Source organism: Hyperoodon ampullatus (genome assembly GCF_949752795.1).
Source record: "Hyperoodon ampullatus genome assembly, contig: SUPER_X_unloc_1, whole genome shotgun sequence".
NCBI classification, from domain to species: domain Eukaryota; kingdom Metazoa; phylum Chordata; class Mammalia; order Artiodactyla; family Ziphiidae; genus Hyperoodon; species Hyperoodon ampullatus.
This window is the reverse complement of record NW_027641097.1, coordinates 2,486,868-2,512,418: the sequence shown is the minus strand read 5'-3', so window position 1 is coordinate 2,512,418 and position 25,551 is coordinate 2,486,868.

Genomic DNA, 25,551 nt, shown 5'->3' with positions numbered 1-25,551 from the left:
AGTCTTGCCATCACAATGCCCCCTGCCCTGGCCATCACAATGCTCCATATCCCTTGTTATCACAATTCTCCACGTCCTTGTCATCACAATACTCCATGACACTTATCATCAAAATGTTACATGCTCTTGTCTTCAAAATTCTCCATGCACTTTTCATTACAATGCTCCATGTCCCCTGTCATAGCAAGCTCCGTGCGCTTGTCATCACAATGCTTCACGACGTTGGCATCAAAATTCTTAATGGCCCTTTTCATCACAATCCTCCATGACACTTGGCATCACAATGCTCCACGCCATTGTCATCAAAATGCACCATGACATATGTCATCACAGTACTCCCTGACACCTGTCTTCACAATACTACATGACCTTGTCATAAAAATGTCCCATGCCCTTGTCATCACAATGTGCCATGCCCACCCTCATTGCAATAATCCATGAAACTTGTCAGACCAATTCTCAATGCCACGGTCATCACAATGCTCCATGCCCCTGTAATCACAATGCTCCATGACCCCTCAGATCATAATGCTCCGGGACTCCAGTCATCACAATGCTTCATGACCTTTGTCCTCACAATGGTCCATACCCTCGTCACACAAGGCTCCTTGATATTTGTCACCACAATGCTCCATGAAATTTTCATCACAATGCTCTGTGTCCCTTGTTATCACAATGCTCCATGCCTTTGTCAGCACAATGCTCCATGAACCTTGTCATCACAATCCTACATGTGCTTCTCAGCACAATGCTCCAAGACACATGTCATCACAATGTGCCATGCACTTGTCATCACAATGCTCCATAAAAGTTGTCATCAAAATGCTCCATGAACTTGTCATCTAAATGCTCTCTCACCACTGATATCACAATGTTCCATCACTAGTCATCACAATACTCCCTCACCCCTGTCATCACAATGTTCCATAACCCCTGTCATCCAAATGCTACATGCCCTTATCACCACAATGCTCCATGACCACTGACATCACAATGTTCCATAACCACTCTCATCAAAATGTTCCCTGACCCTTTTCATCAAATTGTTCCACGACCCTTTCATCACAATGCTCCCTGCCCTACTCATCACAATGCACCACACCCTTGTCATCAAAATGCTCCATGACCTTTGTCAACACCAAGCTCCATGACCCTTGTCATCACAATGCTCCATGCCCTTGTCAGCACAGTGCTCCATGAACCTTGTCATCACAAGGCTCCAAGTCCTTGTCATCACAATGCTCCGTTACATTTGTCATCACAAACCTCCATGACAATTGGCATCACAATGCTCCATGGCATTGTCATCACAATGGGCCATGACTTATGTCTTCACAATGCTCCCAGACACCTGTCTTCACAATACTGCATGACCTTGTCATCACAATGCTCCTTGCCCTTGTCATTACAATGCTACATGAGCCATCATCACAATGCTCCGTGACTCCTGTCATCACAATGCTTCATGACCATATTCATCACAATTGTCCATGCCCTCGTCATCACAAGTCTCTGTGACTTTTGTCACCACAATGCTCCATGAACTTTTCATCACAATGCTCTGTGACCCTTGTCATCACAATGCTCTACGCGTTTCTCAGCACAATGCTCCATGACTCTTGTCATCACAATGCTCCATGAGCTTTTTAGCACAATGCTCCATGACCCATGTCATCACAATGCACCATGTGCTTGTCATCAAAATGCTCCACATCCTTGTCATCACAATGCTGCATAAACTTTGTCATCACAGTGCTCCATGCTCTTCTCATCAAAATGCTCTCTCACCACTGATATCACAATGTTCCATCACTAGTCATCCCAATACTCCATCACCCCTGTCATCACAATGTTGCATGACACCTGTCATCAAAATGCTACATGCACTTATCATCACAATGTTACATGCTCTTGTCATCACAATTCTCCATGCACTTGTCATCGCAATGCTCCATGACACCTGTCATAGAAAGCTCCATGTGCTTTTCATCACAGTGCTTCACAACCTTGTCATCTAAATTCTCAATGGCCCTTGTCATCACAATGCTCCATGCCCTTGTCATTTCAATGCTCCATGACCATTGTCATCACAATGCTCCAAGCCCTTGTTATCACAATGCTCCAAGACACCTGTAATCACAATGCTCCATGCCCTTGTCATCAGAAAGCTCCATGACACATGTCATCAGAAAGCTCCATGGCTTTCCCATCACAATGCTCCATGCACTTGTCATCAGAATGCTCCAAGACACCTGTAATCACAATGCTCCATGGCCCTTTTCTTCTCAATGCGCCGTGAACCCTGTCATCACAATGCACCATGCACATCATCATACTGCTTCAAGCTATTGTCATCACAATGAAATCAAAATGCTCCATGACCTCTGTCATCACAATGCTCCAAAACGTTGTGATCACAATGTTCATAAAACTTGTCATCACAACGCCCCATGACTCCCGTCATCACAATTATCCATGGTCTTCTCATCACAATGCTCCATGACTTTGTCATCACAATGCTCGATACACTTGTCATCACAATGCTCCCTGACACTTGTCATCAGTATGCTCCTTGAACCTTGTCATGACAAGGCTCCATGCCTTTTTCATCACAATGATCCATGCCCTTTTCATCACAATGCTCCATGCCAATGTCATGACAATATTCCACAAGCTTATCATCAGAATACTCCATGAACCTTACCATCACAATGCTCCATGACCCCTGTCATCACATTGTTCCATGACCCCTGTCAACACAATGCTCCATGACACCGGTCTTCAGAATGCTCCATGACCCTTGTCATTACAGTGCTCCATGATGCTCGTCATCACAGTTATTCATGGTCTTCTCATCACAGTGCTCCACGGTCTTGCCATCACAATGCTCCATTCCCTGTTAATAACAATGCTCCATGTCCCATTTCATCACAGTTCTCCCTGTCCTTGTCATCAAAATGCTCCATGACACTTCTCATCACAAAGTTACATGCCCTTCTCTTCACAATTCTCCATGAATTTGTCTTCGCAATGCCCCATGACCCCTGTCATAGCAAGCTCCATGCCTTTGTCATCAAAATGCTTCAAAACCTTGTCATAAAAATTCTCAGTGTCCGTTGTCATCACAATGCTCCATGCCCTTGTCATCACAATGTTCCATGACCCTTGTTATCACAATGCTCCAAGCCGTTGTCATCACAATGCTCCATTACCTTTGTCATCACAATCCTCCATTACACTTGGCATCACAATGCTCCATGCCATTGTCATCTCAATGGACCATGACATATGTCATCACAATGCTCCCTGTCACCTGTCTTCAGAGTATTCCATCACCTTGTCGTCACAATGCTCCATGCCCTTGTCATCACAATGCACCATGCCCACTGTCATCACAATAATCCTTGAAACTTGTCAGTCCAATGTTCCATGCCACTGTCATCACAATGCTATATGCCCTTGTCATCACAAAGCTGCATGACGGATGTCATCAGAATGCTCCATTGCATTCTCATCACAATGGTCCATGCCCTTGTCTTCCAAATGCTCCTAGACCACTTTAATCACAATGTCCCATGCCCCTTTTCATCTCAATGCTCTATGAACCCTATCATCAAAATGCTCCAAACCCTTGTGATCACAATGTTCCATAACACTTGTCATCACAACGCCCCATGACGCTCGTCATCACAATTATCCATGGTTTTCTCATCACGATGCTCCATGACCTTTGTCATCACAATGCTCAATACACTTGTCATCACAGTGCTCCCTGATACTTGTCATCACTATGCTCCTTGAACCCTGTCATGACAAGGCTCCATGCATTTTCCGTCACAATGATCCATGCCCTTTTCATCCCCATGCTCCAAGACCCCTGAAATCACAATGCTGCATGCCCTTGTCATCACAAAGCTCCATGACGCATGTCATCAGAATGCTCCATGGCCTTCTCATCACAATGCTCCATGATGCCTGTCATCACAATGCTCCATGAGCATTGTTATCACAATGCTCAATACACTTTTCATCACAATGTTCCCTGACACTTGACGTCAGAATGCTCCTTAATCCCTGTCATGAAAAGGTTCCATGTCTTTTTCATCACAATGCTCCATGCCATTGTCATCACAATACTCCACAAGCTTGTCATCAGAATGCTCCATGACCCTTGTCATCACAATAATGCATGACACCTATCATCACAATACTCCATGCCCCGTATCACTACAGTGCTCGATGACACTCATCAACAAAATGCTCCATGGTCTTGCGATCACAATGCTCCACGGTCTTGCCATCACAATGCTCCATGCCCTGGACATCACAATGCTCCCTGTCCCTTGTCATCACAATGCTCCATGACACTTCTCATCACCATGTTACATGCTCTTGTCATCACAATCCTCCAGTACACATGGCATCACAATGCTCCATGCCATTGTCATCAAAATGGACCATGACATATGTCTTTACAATGCTCCCTGACACCTGTCTTCACAATATTCTATTACCTTGTCATCACAATGCTCCTTGCCCTTGTCATCACAATGCTCCATGCCCTTGTCTTCACAATGCGCCATGCCTTCACTCATCACAGTAATCCTTGAAAGTTGTCAGACCCGTTCTCCATGCACCTATCATCACAATGCTCCATGCCATTGTCATCACAATGCACCATGAACCCTGTCATCACAATGCTCCATGACTCCAGTCATCACAATGATTCATGACCTTTGTCATCACAATGGTCCATGCCCTCGTTATCACACGTCTCTGTGACCTGTGTCACCACAATGCTCCATGAACTTTTCATCACAATGCTCCATGACCCTTGTCATCATAATGCTCCATGCCTTTCTCTGCACAATGCTCCATGACCCATGTCATCACAATGAGCCATGTGCTTGTCATCACAATGCGCCATGCCCACTATCATCACAATAATCCATGAAACTTGTCAGACCAATGCTCCATCCCACTGTCATCATAATGCTCCATGCCCTTGTCATCACAATGCTCGGTGACTCCAGTCATTACAATGCTTCATGACCTTTGTCATCACAATGGTCCATGCCCTCGTCATCACAGGACTCTGAGAACATTGTCACCATAATGCTCCATGAAGTTTTCATCACAATGCTCTGTGACCCTTGTCAACACAACTCTCCATGCCTTTGTCAGCAGAGTGCTCCATGACCCTTTTCATCACAATGCTCCATGCGCTTGTCAGCACAATGCTCCATGACCCATGTCATCACAATGTGCCATGCACTTGTCATCACAATGTTCCACAACTTTGTCATCACAATGCTCCATAAACCTTGTCATCACAAAGCTCCATGCACTTCTCATCAAAATGCTCTGTTACCACTGATATCAAAATTTTCCATCTCTAGTCATCACAATACTTCTTCACCCCTGTCATGACAATATTCCACGGCCTTGTCATCACAAGGCTCCATGATGCATGTCATCAGACAGCTCCATGGCCTTATCATCACAAAGCTCCATGCCCTTTTCTTCACAATGCTCCAAGACAACTGTAATCACAATGCTCCATGCCCCTTTTCATCTCAATTCTCCATGAACTCTGTCATCACAATGAACCATGCCCATCATCATAATGCTTCATGCTATTGTCATCACAATGAAATTAAAATGCTCCATAAGCTCTGTCATCATTATGCTCCAAACCCTTGTGATCACAATGTTCCATAACACTTGTCATCACTACTACCCATGATGCTCGTCATCACAATTATCCATGGTCTTCTCATCACAATGCTCCATGACCTTTCTCATCACAATGCTCAATACACTTATCATCACAATGCTCCCTGACACTTGTCGTCAGTATGCTCCCTGAACCCTCTCATGACAAGGCTCCATGCTTTTTCATCACAATCACCCATGCCCTATTCATCACAATTCTCCAAGACCCCTGTAATAACAATGCTCCATGCCCCTTTTCATCAGAATGCTCCATGATACTTGTCATCACAAGGCTCCATGGTCTTTTCCTCACTGTGCTCCAGGACATTGTCATCACAATGCTCCATTCCATTGTCATCACAATGCTCCATTACACCTGCAATCACAATACTCAATGAATATTGTCAGCTCAATACTCCATGAACTTCTCTTCACAATGCTCCATGACCCGTGTCATCACAGTGCTCCATGACCACTGTCATCACAACGCTCCATGACACCAGACAACACAATGATCCGGGACTCTTGTCATCAAAATGCTCCATGACACTTGTCATCACAATGATCCATGCCCTTGCCATCCCAATGCTCATGACCCCTGTAATCACAATGCTCCATGACGCTTGTCATCAGAGTGCTCCCTGACACTTGTCATCAAAATGCTACATGACCTTGTCATCACATGCTCCATGCGCTTGTCATCACAATACTCCATTCTCAATGTCATAAAAATCCTCCATGAATCTTGGGTTCACATTGCTACATGCCCTTGTCATCATAATGCTCCATGCTCCTTGAAATGAAAATGATACATGACTTCTGTCATCACAATGCTCCAAATCCTTGTGATCACAATGTTCCATAACACTTGTCATCACAATGCTCCATGATGCCTGTCATCACAATGCTCCATGACCTTTGTCATCACAATGCTCAATACACTTGCCATCACAATGCTCCCTGACACTTGTCGTCAGAATGCTCCTTGAACACTTTCATGAAAACGCTCCATGCCTTTTTCATCAAAATGCTCTATGGCCTGTTCATCACAATGCTCCATGCCATTGTCATCACATTACTCCCCAAGCTTGTCATCAGAATGCTCCATGACCCTTTTCATCACAATGCTCCGTGACTCCAGTCATCACAATTCTTCATGACCTTTGTCCTCACAATGGTCCATGCCCTCATCATCACATGACTCTGTGACATTTGTCACCACAATGCTCCATGAACTTTTCATCACAATGCTCCGTGACCCTTGTCATCACAATGTTCCATGCCTTTCTCAGCACAATGCACCATGACCCATGTCATCACAATGCTCCTTGTGCTAGTCAGCACAATGCTCCATAACACATGTCATAACAATGCTGGATGTTCTAGTCAGCACAATGCTCCATGACATATGTCATCACAATGCTCCATAAAACTTGTCATCACAATGCTCCATACACTTCTCATCAAAATGCTCTCTCACCAATGATATCACAATGTGCCATCACTAGTCATTAAAATACTCCCTCACCCCTGTCATCACAATGATCCATGAACCCTGTCATCACAATACTATATGCCCTTATCATCACAATGTTCCATTACCCCTAACATCACAATGTTACATAACCCCTGTCATCAAAATGCTCCATGACCCTTTTCATCACAATGCTCCATGACCACTGACATCACAATGTTCCATAACCCCTGTCATCAAAATATTCGATGACCCTTTTCATCAAATTGCTCCATGACACTCTCATCACAATGCACCCTGCCCTTCTCATCACAATGCACCACACCCTTGTCATCAAAATGCTCCATGATATTTGTCATCACAAAGATCCATGACTGTTGGCATCACAATGCTCCATGCCTTTGTCATCACAATGCTTCATGAAGCCTCTCATCACATTGCTCCATGTCCTGGTCATCACAAAGTTCCACGATGCTTGTCATCAAAATGCTCCATGCCCTTCTCAACACCATGCTCCATGCCCTTGTCATTACAATACTCCATGACCCATGTATCACAGTGTTCCATGCCCTTGTCATCACAATGCGCCATGCCCTATCTCATCACAATAATCCATAAATCTTTTCAGACCAAAGCTCCATGCCCTTGTAATCACAATGCTCCTTTACACCTTCATGACAATGCTACATTACCCCAGCCATCAAAATGATCCACGGCCTTGTCATCACAAGGCTCCATAACCCTTGTCATCAAAATGAACCAAGACCCCTGTAATCACAATTCTCCATGCCTTTGTCATCACAAAACTCCATGACACATGTCACCAGAATGCTCCATGGCCTTCTCATCACAATGCTCCATACCCTTGCCATCACAATACTCCATTAGCCCTGTCATAACAATGCTCCATGACCCATGACAACACAATGATCCAGGACTCTTTTCATCAAAATGCTCCATGACACTTGTCATCACAATGCTCCATGCCCTTGTCATCCCAATGCTCCATGACCCCAGTAATCTTAATGCTCCGTGACGATTGTCATCACAGTGCTCCATGACCCTTGTCATCACAATGCTCCATGCATTTGTTAGCAAAATGCTACATGACCTTGTCATCACAATGCCCCATGTGCTTGTCATCAAAATACTCCATTACCTTTGTCATCACAATCCTCCATGAACCTTGGGATCACATTGCTTCATGCCCTTGTCATCACAATGGTCCTTTCTACTTGAAATCAAAATGATCTATGACTTCTGTCATCACAATGCTCCAAGCCCTTGTGATCACAATGTTCCATAACACTTGTCATCACAATACTCCATGCCCTTGTCATCACAATGCTCCCTGACTTTTGTCATCACAATGCTCAATACACTTGTCATCACAATGCTCCCTGACACTTGTCATCAGAATGCTCATTGAACCCTGTCATGAAAAGTCTCCATGACTTTTTCATCACAATGCTCCATGCACTTGTCATCAAAAAGCTCCATGACGCTTGTCATCACAATGCTCGATGCCCTTGTCATCACAGTGCTCCAGGCCCTTGTCATTACAATCCTCCATGACCCATGTATCACAGTGTTCCTTGCTCTTGTCATCACAATGCTCCATGCCCACTCTCATCGCAATAATCCATGGAAATTTTAAGACCAATTCTCCATGCCCTTGTCATCACAATGCTCCATTAGACTTGTCATAACAATGCTCCATGAACCCTGCCATCACAATATTGCACGGCCTTGTCATCAAAAGGATCCATGACCCTTGTCATCACAATGCTCCCAGACCCCTGTAATCACAATGCTCCATTCCCTTCTCATCACAAAGCTCCATGACCCATGTCATCAGAATGCTCCACGGCCTTCTCATCACAATGCTCCATGCCCTTGTCATCACAATGCTCCAAAAACACTGTATTCACAATGCTCCATACCCTTGTCACCACAAAGCTCCATGACCCATGTCAGCAGATGCTCCTTGGCCTTCTCATCACAATGCTCCATGCCCTTGTCATCACAATGTTCCAAGACCCCTGTATTCACAATGCTCCATGCCCCTTTTCATCAGTATGCTCCATGAGACTTGTCCTCACAAGGCTCCATGGTTTTCTCATCACAATGCTCCAGGACCTTGTCATCACAATGTCTCATGACCTTCTCATCAAAATTCTCAATGTCCCTTGTCATCATAATATTGCAAGCCCTAATCATCATAATGCCCCATTATCTTTCTCAACACAATCCTCCATGACACCTGGCATCACAATGCCCCATGCCATTGTCACCGCAATGGACCATGACATATGTCATCCCATGCTCCCTGATACCTGTCTTCACAATACTCTGTGACCTTGTCATCACAATGCTCCATGCCCTTGTCATCACAATCCACCATGCCCACTGTCATCACAATAATCCATGAAACTTGTCAGACCAATGATCCATGCCCCTGTAATCACAATGCTCCATGCCCCTTTCATCACAATGCTCCGTGACTCCAGTCATCACAATGCTTCATTACCTTAGTCATCACAATAGTCCATGCCCATGTCATCACAATGCTCCATGACCCTTGTCATCTCAATGCTCCTTGCCTTTGTCAGCACAATACTCCAGGACCCTTGTCATCACAATGTGCCACATGCTTTTCATCACAATAGTCCACAACCTTGTTATCACAATGCTCCATAAACATTGTCATCAAAATGCTCCATGCATTTCTCATCAAAATGCTCTCTCACCACATATATCACAATGTTCCATCACTAGTCATCACAATACTCGCTCACCCCTATCATCACAATGTTCCAAGACACCGTCATCACAATGCTACATGCACTTATCATCACAATGTGCCATGACACATGATATCACAAAGTGCCAAAACACCTGTCATCAAAATGTTCCATGACCCTTTTCATCAAATTGCTCCATGACCCTCTCATCACAATGCTGCCTGCCCTTCTCATCACAATGCACAACGCCCTTGTCATCAAAATGCTCCATGACATTTGTCATCTCAAAGCTCGATGAGCCTTGGCATCACAATGCTCCATGTCATTGTCAACACAATGCTCCATGAACACTCTCATCACATTGATCCATGCCCTTGTCATCACAAAGCTCCATGACGCTTGTCATCACAATGCTCGATGCTTTTCTCATCACAATGCTCCAAGCTCTTGTCATTACAATCCTCCATGACCAATGTATCACAGTGTTCCATGACCTTGTCATCACAATTCTCCATGCCCACTCTCATCATAATAATCCATGAAACTTTTCAGACCAATGCTCATTGCCCTTCTCATCACAAAGCTCAATTAGCCCTGTCATAGCAATGCTCCATGACCCCTGCCATCACAATGCTCTACATTCGTGTCATCACAATGCTCCATGACACTTGTCATCACAATGCTCCAAGACCCTGTAGTCACAAGCTCCATGCTCTTGTCATCACAAAGCACAATGACACATGTCATCAGAATGCTCCATGGCCTTCTCATCACATTGCTCCATGCCCTTGTCATCACAATGCTCCAAGACCCCTGTAATCACAATGCTCCATGCCCCTTATCATCTCAATGCTCCATGAACCCTGTCATCACAATGCATCATGCCCATCATCATAATTCGTCACGCCATTGTCATCACGATGCACCATGACATATGCCATCACAATGCTCCCTGACACTTGTCTTCACAATACTACATGATCTTGTCATAACAATGTTCCATTCCCTTGTGATCACAATGCGCCATGCCCACCCTTATAGCAATAATACATGAAACTTGTCAGACCAGTTCTCCATGCCCCTGTCATCACAATGCTCCATGCCCTTGTAATCACAATGCTCCATGACCCCTCACATCATAATGCTCCGTGAATCCAGTCATCACAATGCTTTATGACCTTTGTCATCACAATAGTCCATTCCCCCGTCATCACAGTGCTCTGTAACACTTTTCATCACAATGCTGCATGCCTTTGTCAGCCCAATGCTCCATGACCTTGTCATCACAATGCTCCATGCGCTTGTCAGCACAATGCTCCAAGACTCATGTCATCACAAAATGCCATGCACTTGTCATCACAATGCTCCATAAAACTTGTCATCACAATGCTCCATGCACTTCTCATCTAAATGCTTTCTCACCACTGATATCACAATGTTCCATCACTAGTCATCACTATACTCCCTCACCCCTTTCATCACAATGTTCCATGACCCATGTCATCGAAATGCTACATGCCCTTATCATCACAAAGCTCCATGACCACTGACATCACAGTGTTCCATAACCCCTGTCATCAAAATGTTCCCCGACACGTTTCATCAAATTGCTCCATGACCCTGTCATCACAATGCTCCCTGCCCTTCTCATCACAATGCACAACGCCCTTGTCATCAAAATGGTCAATGACTTTTGTCATCACAAAGCTCCATGACCCTTGGCAACACAGTGCTCCATGGCATTGTCATCACAATGCTCCATGAAACCTATCATCACATTGCTCCTTGCCCTTGTAATCACAAAGCTCCATGACTCTTGTCATCACAATGCTCAATGTCTTTCTCATCACAATGGTCCATGCCCTTGTCATTACAATCCTCCATGACCCATGAATCACCGTGTTCTGTGACCTTGTCATCACAATGCTCCATGCCCACTCTCATCACAATAATCCATGAAACATTTCAAACCAATGCTCAATGCCCTTGTCATCACAATGCTCCATTACACCTGTCATAACAATGCTCCATGACCCCTGCCATCACAATATTCCATGGCGTTGTCATCACAAGGCTCCATGACCCTTGTCATAACAATGCTCCATGACCACTGTAATCACAAGGCTCCATGCCCCTTTTCATCTCAATTCTCCATGAACACTGTCATTACAATGCACCATGCCCATCATCATAAAGCTTCATGCTATTGTCATCACAATGAAATCCAAATGCTCCATGACCTCTGTCATCACAATGCTCCAAACCCTTGTGATCACAATGTTCCATAACACTTGTCATCACAATGCCCCATGACGCTCCTCATCACAATTATCCATGGTCTTCACATCACAATGCTCCATGACCTTTGCCATCACAGTGCTCCTGGACACTTGTCATCAATATGCTCCTTGAACCCTGTCATGACAAGGCTCCATGCCTTTTTCATCACAAAGATCCATGGACTTTTCATCACAATGCTCCAAGACCCCTGTAATAACAATTCTCCATGCCCTTGTCATCACAAAGCTTCATGACGCATGTCATCAGAATGCTCCATGGCTTTCTCATCACAATGCTCCATGCCCTTGTCAACACAATGCTCCAAGGCTCCTGTAATCACAGTGTTCCATGCACCTTTTCATCAGAATGCTCCATGAGACTTGTCATCACAAGTCTCTATGGTCTCCTCATCACAATGCTCCATTCCGTTTTTCATCACAATCCTCCATGATACTTGGCATCACAATGCTCCATGCCGTTGTCATCACAATGCACCACGACATATGTCATCACAATGCTCCCTGACACCTGTCTTCACAATACTCTATGACCTTGTCATAACAATGCTCCATGCCGTTTACATCACAATACACCATGCCCTTGTAATCACAATGCTCCATGACCCCTCACATCATAATGCTCCATGAATCCAGTCATCACAATGCTTTATGACCTTTTTCATGAAAATGGTCCATTCCCTCGTCATCACAATGCTCCATGCGCTTGTCAGCACAATGCTCCAAGACACAGGTCATCACAATATGCCATGCACTTGTCTTCACAATGCTCCACAACCTTGTCATCACATTGCTCCATAATCCTTCTCATCACAATGCTCCATGATCTTCTCATCACAATGCCCAAGGACTTTGTCATCACAATGCTCCATTCCCTTGTCATCACAATGCTCATTGACACCCACCATAACAATACTCAATGAATATTGTCAGCCCAATACTGCATGAACTTCTCATCACAATGCTCGATGACCCCTGGAATCAAAATGCTCCATGACCAATGTCATCACAACGCTCCATGACACCAGACAACACAATGATCCGGGACTCTTGTCATGAAAATTCTCCATGACCCTTGTCATCACAATGATCCATGTCTTTGCCATCCCAAAGCTCCATGACCCCTGTAAACCCAATGATCCATGACGCTTGTCATCACAATGCTACATGCATTTGTCAGCTAAATGCTACATGACCTTGTCATCACAATGCTCCATGCGCTTGTCATCACAATACTCCGTTCCCATTGTCATCAAAATCCTCCATGAACCTTGGGTTCACATTGCTTCATGCCCTTGTCATCACAATGCTCTATGCTCCTTGAAATGAAAATGATACATGACTTCTGTCATCACAATGCTCCAAATCCTCGTGATCACAATGTTCCATAATACTTGTCATCACAATGCTCCATGATGCTTATCATCACAATGCTCCATGACTTTTGTCATCACAATTCTCAATACACATGTCATCACAATGCTCCCTGACACTTGTCGTCAGAATGCTGCTGGAGCACTGTCATGAAAAGGCTCCATGCCTTTTTCATCACAATGATCCATGCCGTTTTCATCACAATGCTCCAAGACCCCTGTAATCACAATGCTCCATGCCCTGGTCATCACAGTGCTTCATGACGCATGTCATCAGAATGCTCCATGGCCTTCTCATCACAATGCTCCATGCCCTTGTCATCACAATGCTCCAAGGCTCCTTTAATCACAATGCTCCATGCCCCATTTCATCAGAATGCTCCATGAGATTGTCATCACAAAGCTCCATAGTCTTCTCATCACAATGCTCCAGGATCTTGTCATCACGATGCTTCATTCCCTTGTCATCACAATGCTCCTTGACCCCGACATCACAATACTCCATGAACATTTTCAGCCCAATGCTCCATGAACTTCTCATCACAATGCTCCATAACCCCTGTCATCACAATGCTCCATGACCACTGTCATCACAATGCTCCATGACCCCTTACAACACAATAATCCGGGACTTTTATCATCAAAATGCTCCCTGACCCTTGTCATCACAATGATCCGTGCCCTTGCCATCTTAATTCTCCATGACCGCTGTAATCACAATGCTCCGTGATGCTTGTCTTCACAGTGCTCCATGAAACTTGTCATCACGATGCTCCATGCCTTTGTCAGCAAAATGCTAAATGACATTGTCATCACAATGCCCCATGCACTTGTCATCAAAATCCTCCATGAAACTTTGGATCACATTGCTTCATGCCCTTGTCATCACAATGCTCCATGCTCCTTGAAATCAAAATGATCCATGACCTGTCATCACAATGCTCCAAAACCTTGTGATCACAATGTTCCATAACCCTTGACATCACAATGATCCATGATGCCTGTCAGCACAATACTCCATGCCATTGTTATCACAATGCTCCATGACCATCGTCATCACAGTGCTCAATACACTTGTCATCACAATGCTCACAGACACTTGTTGTCAGAATGCTCCCTGAAACCTGTCATGAAAAGGCTCCATGCATTTTTCATCACAATGATTCATGTCATTTTCATCACAATGCTCCATGCAATTGTCATCACAATAATCCACAAGCTTATCATCAGAATGCTCCATGCCCTTGTCATCAAAATAATCCATGCCCACTGTCATCACAATAATCCATGAAAATTGTTAGACCAATTTTCTATGCCACTGTCATCACAATGCTCCATTCCCTTGTCATCACAAAGCTCCATTACGCATGTCATCAGAATGCTACATTGCCTTCTCATCACAATGCTCCATGCCATTGTCATCACAATGCTCCAAGACCAATTTAATCACAATTCTCCATGCCCCTTTACATCTCAATGCTCCATGAACCCTGTAATCACAATGCACCATGCTCATCATCATAATGCTTCATGCTATGGTCATCATAATGAAATCAAAATGCTCCATGAACTCTGTCATCACAATGCTCCAATCCCTTATGATCACAATGTTCCATAACACTTGTCCTCACAACGCCCCATAATGCTCGTCATCACATTTATCCATGGTTTTCTCATCACAAAGCTCCATTACACATGTCATCAGAATGCTACATTGCCTTGTCATCACAATGCTCCATGCCCTTGTCATCACAATGCTCCAAGACCAATTTAATCACAATTCTCCATGCCACTTTTCATCTCAATGCTCCATGAACCCTGTAATCACAATGCACCATGCTCATCATCATAATGCTTCAAGCTATGGTCACCATAATGAAATCAACATGCTCCATGAACTCTGTCATCACAATGCTCCAATCCCTTATGATCACAATGTTCCATAACACTTGTCCTCACAACGCCCCATGATGCTCGTCATCACAATTATCCATTGTTTTCTCATCACAATGCTCCATGACCTTTGTCATCACAATGCTCAATTTACTTGTCATCACAATGCTCCCTGACACTTGTCGTCAGTATGCTCCTTGAACCCTGTCATAACAAGGCTCCATGCCTTTTCCATCACAATGATCCATGCCCTTTTCATCACAGTGTTCCAAGACCCCTGTAATCACAATGCTCCATGCCCTTTTCATCACAATGCTCCATGACCCCTGTAATCACAATGCTCCATGCCCTTTTCATCACAATGCTCCATGACACTTGGCATCACAATGCTCCATGCCATTGTCATCACAATGGACCACCGCATATGTCATCACAGTGCTCCCTGACACCTGTCTTCACAATACTGTATCACCTTGTTATCACAATGCTCCATGCCCTTGTCATCACAAAGTGCCATGCCCACTGTCATCACAATAATCCATAAAATTTGTCAGATCTATGCTCTATGGCCCTGTCATCACAATGCTCCATTCCCTTTTCATCACAATGCTCCATGACCCCGTCATCACAGTCCTCCTTGACTCCAGTCATAACAATGATTCATGACCTTTTTCATCACAATGTTCCATGCACTCTTCATCACAAGTCGCTGTGACCTTTGTCACCACAATGCTCCATGAACTTTTGATCACAATGCTCCGTGACCCTTGTCATCACAATGCTCCATGCCTTCCTCAGCACAATGCTCCATGATCATTGTCATCACAATGCTCCATGTGCTAATCAGCACAATGCTCCATAACACATGTCATAACAATGTGTCATGCACTTGTCATCACAATGCTCCACAACCTTGTCATCACAACGCTCCTTAAACATTGTCATCACAATGCTCCATACACTTCTCATCAAAATGCTCTCTCACCACTGATATCACAATGTTCCATTACTAGTCATCACAATAGTCCCTCACCACTGTCATCACAATGTTCCATGACCCCTGTCATCACAATGGTACATGCCCTTATCATCACAATGTTCAATGACCCCTGACATCACAATGTTCCATAACACCTGTCATCAAAATTCTCCATGACCCATTTCATCAAAATGCTCCATGAACCCTGACATCACAATGTTCCATAACCCCTGTCATCAAAATGTTCGATGACACTTTTCATCAAATTGCTTCATGACCCTGTCATCACAATGCATGCTGCCCTTCTAATCACAATGCACAATGCACTTGTCATCAAAGTGCTCCATGACCTTTGGCATCACAAAGCTCCATGACCCTTTGCATCACAATGTTCCATGCCATTGTCATCACAATGCTTCATGAAGCCTCTCATCACATTGTTCCATGTCCTGGTCATCACAAAGCTCCAAGACGCTTGTTATCAAAATGCTTGATGCCCTTCTCATCACAATGCTCCATGCCCTTGTCATTACAATCCTTCATGACCCATGTATCAGAGTGTTCCATGACCTGTCATCACAATGCTCCAAACACTTGTGATCACAATGTTCCATAACACTTGACATCACAATGCTCCATGAGGCCTGTCATCACAATACAACATGCCCTGTCATCACAATGTTCCATGACTATTTTCATCACAATGCTCAATACACTTGTCATCACAATGCTCCCTGACACTTGTTGTCAGAATGCTCCTTTAAACCTGTCATGAAAAGGCTCCATGCATTTTTCATCACAATGATCCATGCCCTTTTCATCACAATGCTCCATGCCATTGTCATCACAATACTCCACAAGCTTATCATCAGAATGCTCCATGACCACTGTCATCACAATGTTCAATGACCTCTGTCATCACAATGCTCCATGACGCATGTCATCAGAATGCTCCATGCCCCTTGTCATTAGAGTGCTCCATGATGCTCGTAATCACAGTTATCCATTTTTCTTCTCATCAGAGTGCTCCATGGTCTTTCGATCACAATGCTCCATTCCCTGGTCATAACAATGCTCCATGTCCCTTTTCATCACAATTCTCCACGTTCCTGTCATCACAATGCTCCATGACACTTCTCATCTCAATTTTACATGCTCTTGTCATCACAATTCTCCATGCACCTGTCATCGAAATGTCACTTGACACCTGTCATAGCAAGATCCATGGCTTTGTCATCAAAATGCTTCATACCTTGTCATCAAAATGCTCAATGCCCGTTTTCATCACAATGCTCCATGACCCTTGTTATCACAATGCTCCAAGCCCTTGTCATCACAATGCTCCATTACCTTTGTCATCACAATCCTCCATGACACTTGGCGTCACAATGCTCCATGCCCTTGTCATCACAATTCGCCATGCCCACTGTCATCACAATAATCCATAAATCTTGTTACACCAATTTTCCATGCCACTGTCTTCACAATGCTCCATGCCCTTGTCAACACAAAACTACATGACGCATGTCATCAGAATGCTCCATTGCCTTCTCATCACAATGCTCCATGCCTTTGTCATCATAATGCTCAAAGACCACTTTAATCACAATGCTCCTTGCCAATTTTCATCTCAATTCTCCATGAACCCTGTCATCACAATGCACCATGCCCATTATCATAATGCTTCATGCTATTGTCACCACAATGAAATCAAAATGTTCCATGACCTCTGTCATCAATATGCTCCAAACTCTGGTGATCACAAGGTTCCATAATACTTTCATCACAACGCCCCGTAATGCTCGTCATCACAATTATCCATGGTTTTCTCATCACAATGCTCCATGAAATTTGTCATCACAATGCTCAATACACTTGTCATCACAATGCTCCTTGACCACTGCCATCACAATACTCCATGAATATTTTCAGCCCAATGCTCCATGACCTTCTCATCACAATGCTCCATGACTCTTGTCATCACAATGCTCCATTACCCCTCTCATAACAATGCTCCATGACTCTTGTAATCACAATGTTCCAATCCCTTGTCATCAAAATGCTCATTACCTTTGTCATCACAATCTTCCATGACACTTGGTATCACAATGCTCCATGCCATTGTCATCACAATGAACAATGACATGTGTCATCACAATGCTCCCTGACACCTGTCTTCACAATACTCCATAACCTTGTCATCACAAGGTTCCATGCCCCTGTCATCACAATGCGCCATGCCCACTGTCATCAGAATAATCCAGGAACCTTGTCAGACAAATGTTCCATGCCACTGTCATCACAATGCTCCATGCCCATGTGTTCACAATGCTCCATTACCCATGTCATTAAAATGCTCCTTGCCTCCAGTCATCACAATGCTTCATGACTTTTGTCATCACAATGCTCCATGCCCACTGTCATCACAATAATCCATGAAACTTGTCAGACCAATTGTGCATGCCCCCGTCACACAAGGCTCTGTGATCTTTGTCACCACAATGCTCCATGAATATTTTATCACAATGCTCTGTGTCCCTTGTCATCACCATGCTCCATGCCTTTGTCAGCACAATGCTCCATGACAGTTGTCATTAAAATGCTCCATGCGCTTGTCAGCACAATGCTCCATGACCCCTGCCATCACAATGCGCCGTGACTCCAGTCATCACAGTGCTTCATGACATTTGTCAACACAGTGGTCCATGCCCTCTTCACACAAGGCTCTGTGACCTTTGTTATCGCAATGCTCCATGCCCACTGTCATCACAATAATCCATGAAACTTGTCAGACAAATGTTCCATGCCCCTGTCATCACATTGCTCCGTGCCCTTGTCATCACAATGCTCCATGACCCTGACAACAAAATGTTCCCTAACACCTGTCACAAAATGCTCCATGACCAATTTCTTCACAATGCTTCATGACCCCTGACATCACAATGTTCCATAACGCCTGTCATCAAAATATTCCATGACGCTTTTCATCAAATTGCTCCATGACCCTGTCATGACAATGCTCCCTGCCATTCTCATCACAATGCACCACGCCCTTGTCATTAAAATGCCCAATGACATTTTTCATCACAAAGCTCCATGAACCCTGGCATCACAATGCTCCATGCCATTGTCATGACAATGCTCAATGAAATCTCTCATCACATTGCTCCATGCCCTTGTCATCACAATGCTCCACTACACCTGTCATAACAATGCTCCATGACCCCTGCCATCACAATGTTCCACGGCCTTGTCATCACAAGGCTCCATGACACTTGTCATCACAATGCTCCAAGACCTCTCTAATCACAATTCTCCATGCCTCTTTACATCTCAATTCTCCATCAACCCTGTAATCAAAATTCACCATGCCCATCATCATAATGATTCATGCTATTGTCATCACTATGAAATCAAAATGCTCCATGACCTCTGTCATCAAAAAGCTGCTAACCCTTCTGATCACAATGTTCCATGACACTTGTCATCACAATGCCCCATGACGCTCGTCATCACAATTATGCAAGGTCTTCTCATCACAATGCTCCATGACCTTTGTCAACACAATGCTCAATACACTTGTCATCACAATGCTCCCTGACACTTTTCAGAACTATGCTCCTTGAACACTGTCATGACAAGGCTCCCTGCATTTTTCATCACAATGATGCATTCCCTTTTCTTCACAATGCTCCAAGACCCCTGTTATCACAGTGCTCCGTGACTCCAGTCATCACAATGCTTCATGACATTTGTCATCACAATGTTCCATGACCTTGTCACACAAAGCTCTGTGACCTTTGTCACCACAATGCTCCATGAACTTTTTATCACAATGCTCTGTGACCCTTGTCATCACAAAGCTCCATGCCTTTGTCAGCACAATGCTCCATGACTCTTGTCATCACAATGCTCGATGCGCGTGTCAGCACAATGCTCCACAACCAATGTCATCACAAATCACCATTCACTTGTCATCACAATGCTCAACATCCTTGTCATCAAAATGCTCCATAAAACTTGTCATCACAATGCTCCATGCATTTATCAAAATGCTCTTTCACCACTGATATCTCAATGTTCCACCACTAGTCATCACAATACTCCTTCAACCCTGTCATCACAATGTTCCATTACCCCTGTCATCACAATGCTACATGCCATTATCATCACAATGCTCCATGACACCTGACATCACAGAGTTCCATAACCCCTGTAATCACAATGCTCCATGACCCTTTTCATCACAAAGCTCCATGATCCCTGACATCAGAATGTTCTATAACCCCTGTCATCAAAATGTTCCATGACCCTTTTCATCAAATTGCTCCATGACCCTGTCATGACAATGCTCCCTGCCCTTCTCATCACAATGCACCACGCCCTTGTCATTAAAATGCCCAATGACATTTTTAATCACAAAGCTCCTTGACCACTGGCATCACAATGCTCCATGCCATTGTCATGACAATGCTCAATGAAATCTCTCATCACATTGCTCCATGCCCTTGTCATCACAATGCTCCATTACACCTGTCATAACAATGCTCCATGACCCGTACCATCACAATGTTCCACGGCCTTGTCATCACAAGGCTCCATGACACTTGTCATCACAATGCTCCAAGACCACTGTAATCACAATTCTCCATGCCCCTTTACATCTCAATTCTCCATCAACCCTGTCATCACAATGCACCATGCCCATCATCATAATGATTCATGCTCTTGTCATCACTGTGAAATCAAAATGCTCCATGACCTCTGTAATCACAAAGCTGCAAACCCTTCTGATCACAATGTTCCATGACACTTGTCATCACAATGCCCCATGACGCTCGTCATCACAATTATGCAAGGTCTTCTCATCACAATGCTCCATGACGTTTGTCAACACAATGCTCAATACACTTGTCATCACTATGCTCCTTGAACACTGTCATGACAAGGCTCCCTGCATTTTTCATCACAATGTTGCATTCCCTTTTCTTCACAATGTTCCAAGACCCCTGTTATCACAATGCTCCGTGACACCAGTCATCACAATGCTTCATGACATTTGTCATCACAATGGTCCATGACCTCGTCAAACAAAGCTCTGTGACCTTTGTCACCACAATGCTCCATGAACTTTTTATCACAATGCTCTGTGACCCTTGTCATCACAAAGCTCCATGCCTTTGTCAGCACAATGCTCCATGACTCTTGTCATCACAATGCTCGATGCGCGTGTCAGCACAATGCTCCACAACCAATGTCATCACAATTCACCATGCACTTGTCATTACAATGCTCAACATCCTTGTCATCAAAATGCTCCATAAACCTTGTCATCACAATGCTCTTTGCACTTATCAAAATGCTCTCTCACCACTGATATCTCAATGTTCCACCACTAGTCATCACAATACTCCTTCAACCCTGTCATCACAATGTTCCATTACCCCTGTCATCACAATGCTACATGCCATTATCATCATAATGCTCCATGACACCTGTCATCACAAAGTTCCATAACCCCTGTAATCAAAATGCTCCATGACCCTTTTCATCACAAAGCTCCATGATCCCTGACATCAGAATGTTCTATAACTCCTGTCATCAAAATGTTCCATGACCCATTTCATAAAATTGCTCCATGACCCTGTCATCACAATGCTCCCTGCCCTTCTCATCACAATGCACCATGCCCTTGTCATCAAAATGCTACCTGACATTTGTCATCAGAAAGCTCCATGACCCTTGGCATCACAATGCTCCATTCCACTATCATCACAATGCTCCATGGAACCTCTCATCACATTGCTCCATGCACTTGTCATCCCAAATCTCCATGACACTTGTCATCACAATGCTCGATGCCCTTCTCATCACAATGCTCCATGCCATTGTCATTACAATCCTGCATGATCTATGTATCACAGTGTTCCATGCCCTTGTCATCACACTGCTCCATTCCCACTCTCTTCACAATAATCCATGATACTTTTCAGACCATTGCCCCATGTTCTTGTCATCACAATGCTCCATTACCCCTGTCATAACAATGCTCCATGTCCCTGCCATCACAAAATTCCACGGTCTTGTCATCACAAGCCTCCATGACCCTTGTCATCACAATGCTCCAAGACCCCTGTAATCACAAATCTCGATGCCCTTGTAATCACAAAGCTCCATGACTCATGTCATCAGAATGCTCCATGGCCTTCTCCTCACAGTGCTCCATGCCCTTGTCATCACAATGCTCTAACACCCCTGGAATCACAATGCTCCATGCCCCTTTTCATCTCAATGCTCCATCAACCCTGTCATCACAATGCACCGTGCCCATCATCATAATATTTCATGCTTTTGTCATCACAATGAAATCAAAATGCTCAATGTCGTCTCTCATTACAATGCACCAAATCCTTGTGATCACAATGCTCCATAACCCTTGTCATCACAATGCCCCATGACGCTGGTCATCACATTTATACATGGTCTTCTCTCACAATGCTCCAAGCCCTTGTCATCAGAATGCTCCATTACATTTGTCATCACAATCCTCCATGACACTTGGCTTCACAATGCTCCATGCCATTGTCATCACAATGCACCATGACATATGTCATCACTATGCTCCCTGACACCTGTCTTCACCATATTCCATGACCTGGTCATATTAATGCTCCATGCCACTGTCATCACAGTGCGCCATGCCCACTATCATCACAATAATCAATGAAAGTTGTCAGACCAATGCTCCATGCTCCTGTCATCACAATGCTCCATGCCCTTGTCATCACAATGGTCCGTGTCTCCAGTCATCACAATGCTACATGACCTTTGTATTCACAATGGTCCATAACCTCGTCATCACAGGGCTCTGTCAACTTTGTCACCATAATGCTCCATGAACTTTTCATCACAATGCTCTGTGACCCTTGTCATCACAATGCTCCATGCCTTTGTCAGCAGAGTGCTCCATGACCCTTGTCATCACAATGCTCCATGGGCTTGTCAGAACAATGCTCCATGACCCATGTCATCACAATGTGCCATGCACTTGTCATCACAATGTTCCACAACTTTGTTATCACAATACTCTATAAACCTTGTCATCACAAAACTCCATGCACTTCACATCAAAATTCTCTTTCACCGCTGATATCAAAATGTTCCATCACTTGTCATTACAATACTCCTTCACGCCTGTCATGACAATGTTCCACGTCCTTGTCATCACAAGGCTCCATGAACCTTGTCATCACAATGCTCCAAGAACCCTGTAATCACAATGCTGCATGCTCTTGTCATCACATAGCTCCATGACGCTTGTCATCAGACAGCTCCATGGCCTTAGCATCCCAATGCTCCATGCCCTTTTCATCACAATGCTCCAAGACACCTGTAATCACAATGCTCCATGCCCCTTTTCATCTCAATGCTCCATGAACTCTGTCATCACAATGAACCTTGCCCATCATCATAATGCTTCATGCTATTGTCATAACAATGAAATCAAAATGCTCCATAAACACTGTCATCACAATGCTCCAAACCCTTGTGTTCACAATTTTCCATAACACTTGTCATCACAACTCCCCATGACGCTCGTCTTCACAATCATCCATGGTCTTCTCATCACAATGTTCCATGACCTTTCTCATCACAATGCTCAATACACTTGTCATCACAATGCTCCCAGACACTTGTCATCAGTATGCTCCATGAAACCTCTCATGACAAGGCTCCATGCTTTTTCATAACAATCATCCATTACCTATTCATCATAATGCTCCAAGACCCATGTAATCACAATTCTCCATGCAACTTTTCATCAGAATGCTCCATGATACTTGTCATCACAAGGCTACATGGTCTTCTCCTCACAGTGCTCCAGGACCTTGTCATCACAATGCTCCTTTCCATTGTCACCACAATGCTCCATGACCCCTGCCATCATAATACTCAATGAATACTTTCAGCACAATGCTCCATGAAATTCTGATCACAATGCTCCATGACCACTATCATCACAATGTTCCATGACCACAGTCATCACAACGCTCCATGACACCAGACAACACAATTATCCGGGACCCTTGTAATCAAAATGCTCCATGACACTTGTCATCAGAATGATCCATGCCCTTGCCATCCCAATGCTTCATGACCCCTGTAATCACAATGCTCCATGACGCATGTCATCACAGTGCTCCATGACACTTGTCATCAAAATGCTCCATGCATTTTTCAGCAAAATTCTACATTACCTTGTAATCACAATGCTCCATGCCTTTGTCAGCACAATGCTCCATGACAGGTTTCATCGCAATGCTCCATGCCCCTGTCAGCATAGTGCTTCGTGGCCCTTGTCATCACAATGCTCCAAGCCCTTGTCATCACAAACCTCCATGACACTTGGCATCACAATACTCCATGGCATTGTCATCACAATGGGCCACGACTTATGTCTTCACAATGCTCCCAGACACCTGTCTTCACAATACTGCATTATCTTGTCATCACCATGCTCCATGCCCTTGTCATCACAATGTATCATTCCCACTGTCATTGCAGTAATCCATGAAACTTGTAAGACCAATGTTCCATGCCCCTGTCTTCACAATGCTCCATGCACTTGTCTTCACAATGCTCCATGACCCATCATCACAATGCTCCATGACCCCTTTCATCACAATGCTCCATGCTCCTTGAAATCAAAATGATCATGACCTCTGTCATCACAATGCTCCAAACCCTTGTAATCACATTGTTCCACAACACTTGTCATCACAACACTCCATGATGCCTGTCATCACAATACTCCATGCCCGTGTCATCACAATGCTCCACGAGCTTTGTCATCACAATGTTCAATACACTTGTCATCCCAATGCTCCCTGACACTTGTCGTCAGAATGCTCCTTGAACCCTGTCATGAAAAGGCACCATGCCTTTTTCATCACAATGCTCCATGCCCTTTTCATCACAATGATCCATGCCATTGTCATCACAATACTCCACAAGCTTGTCATCATTACGTTGCATGACCCTTGTCATCACAATGCTCCATGACCCCTGTCATCAC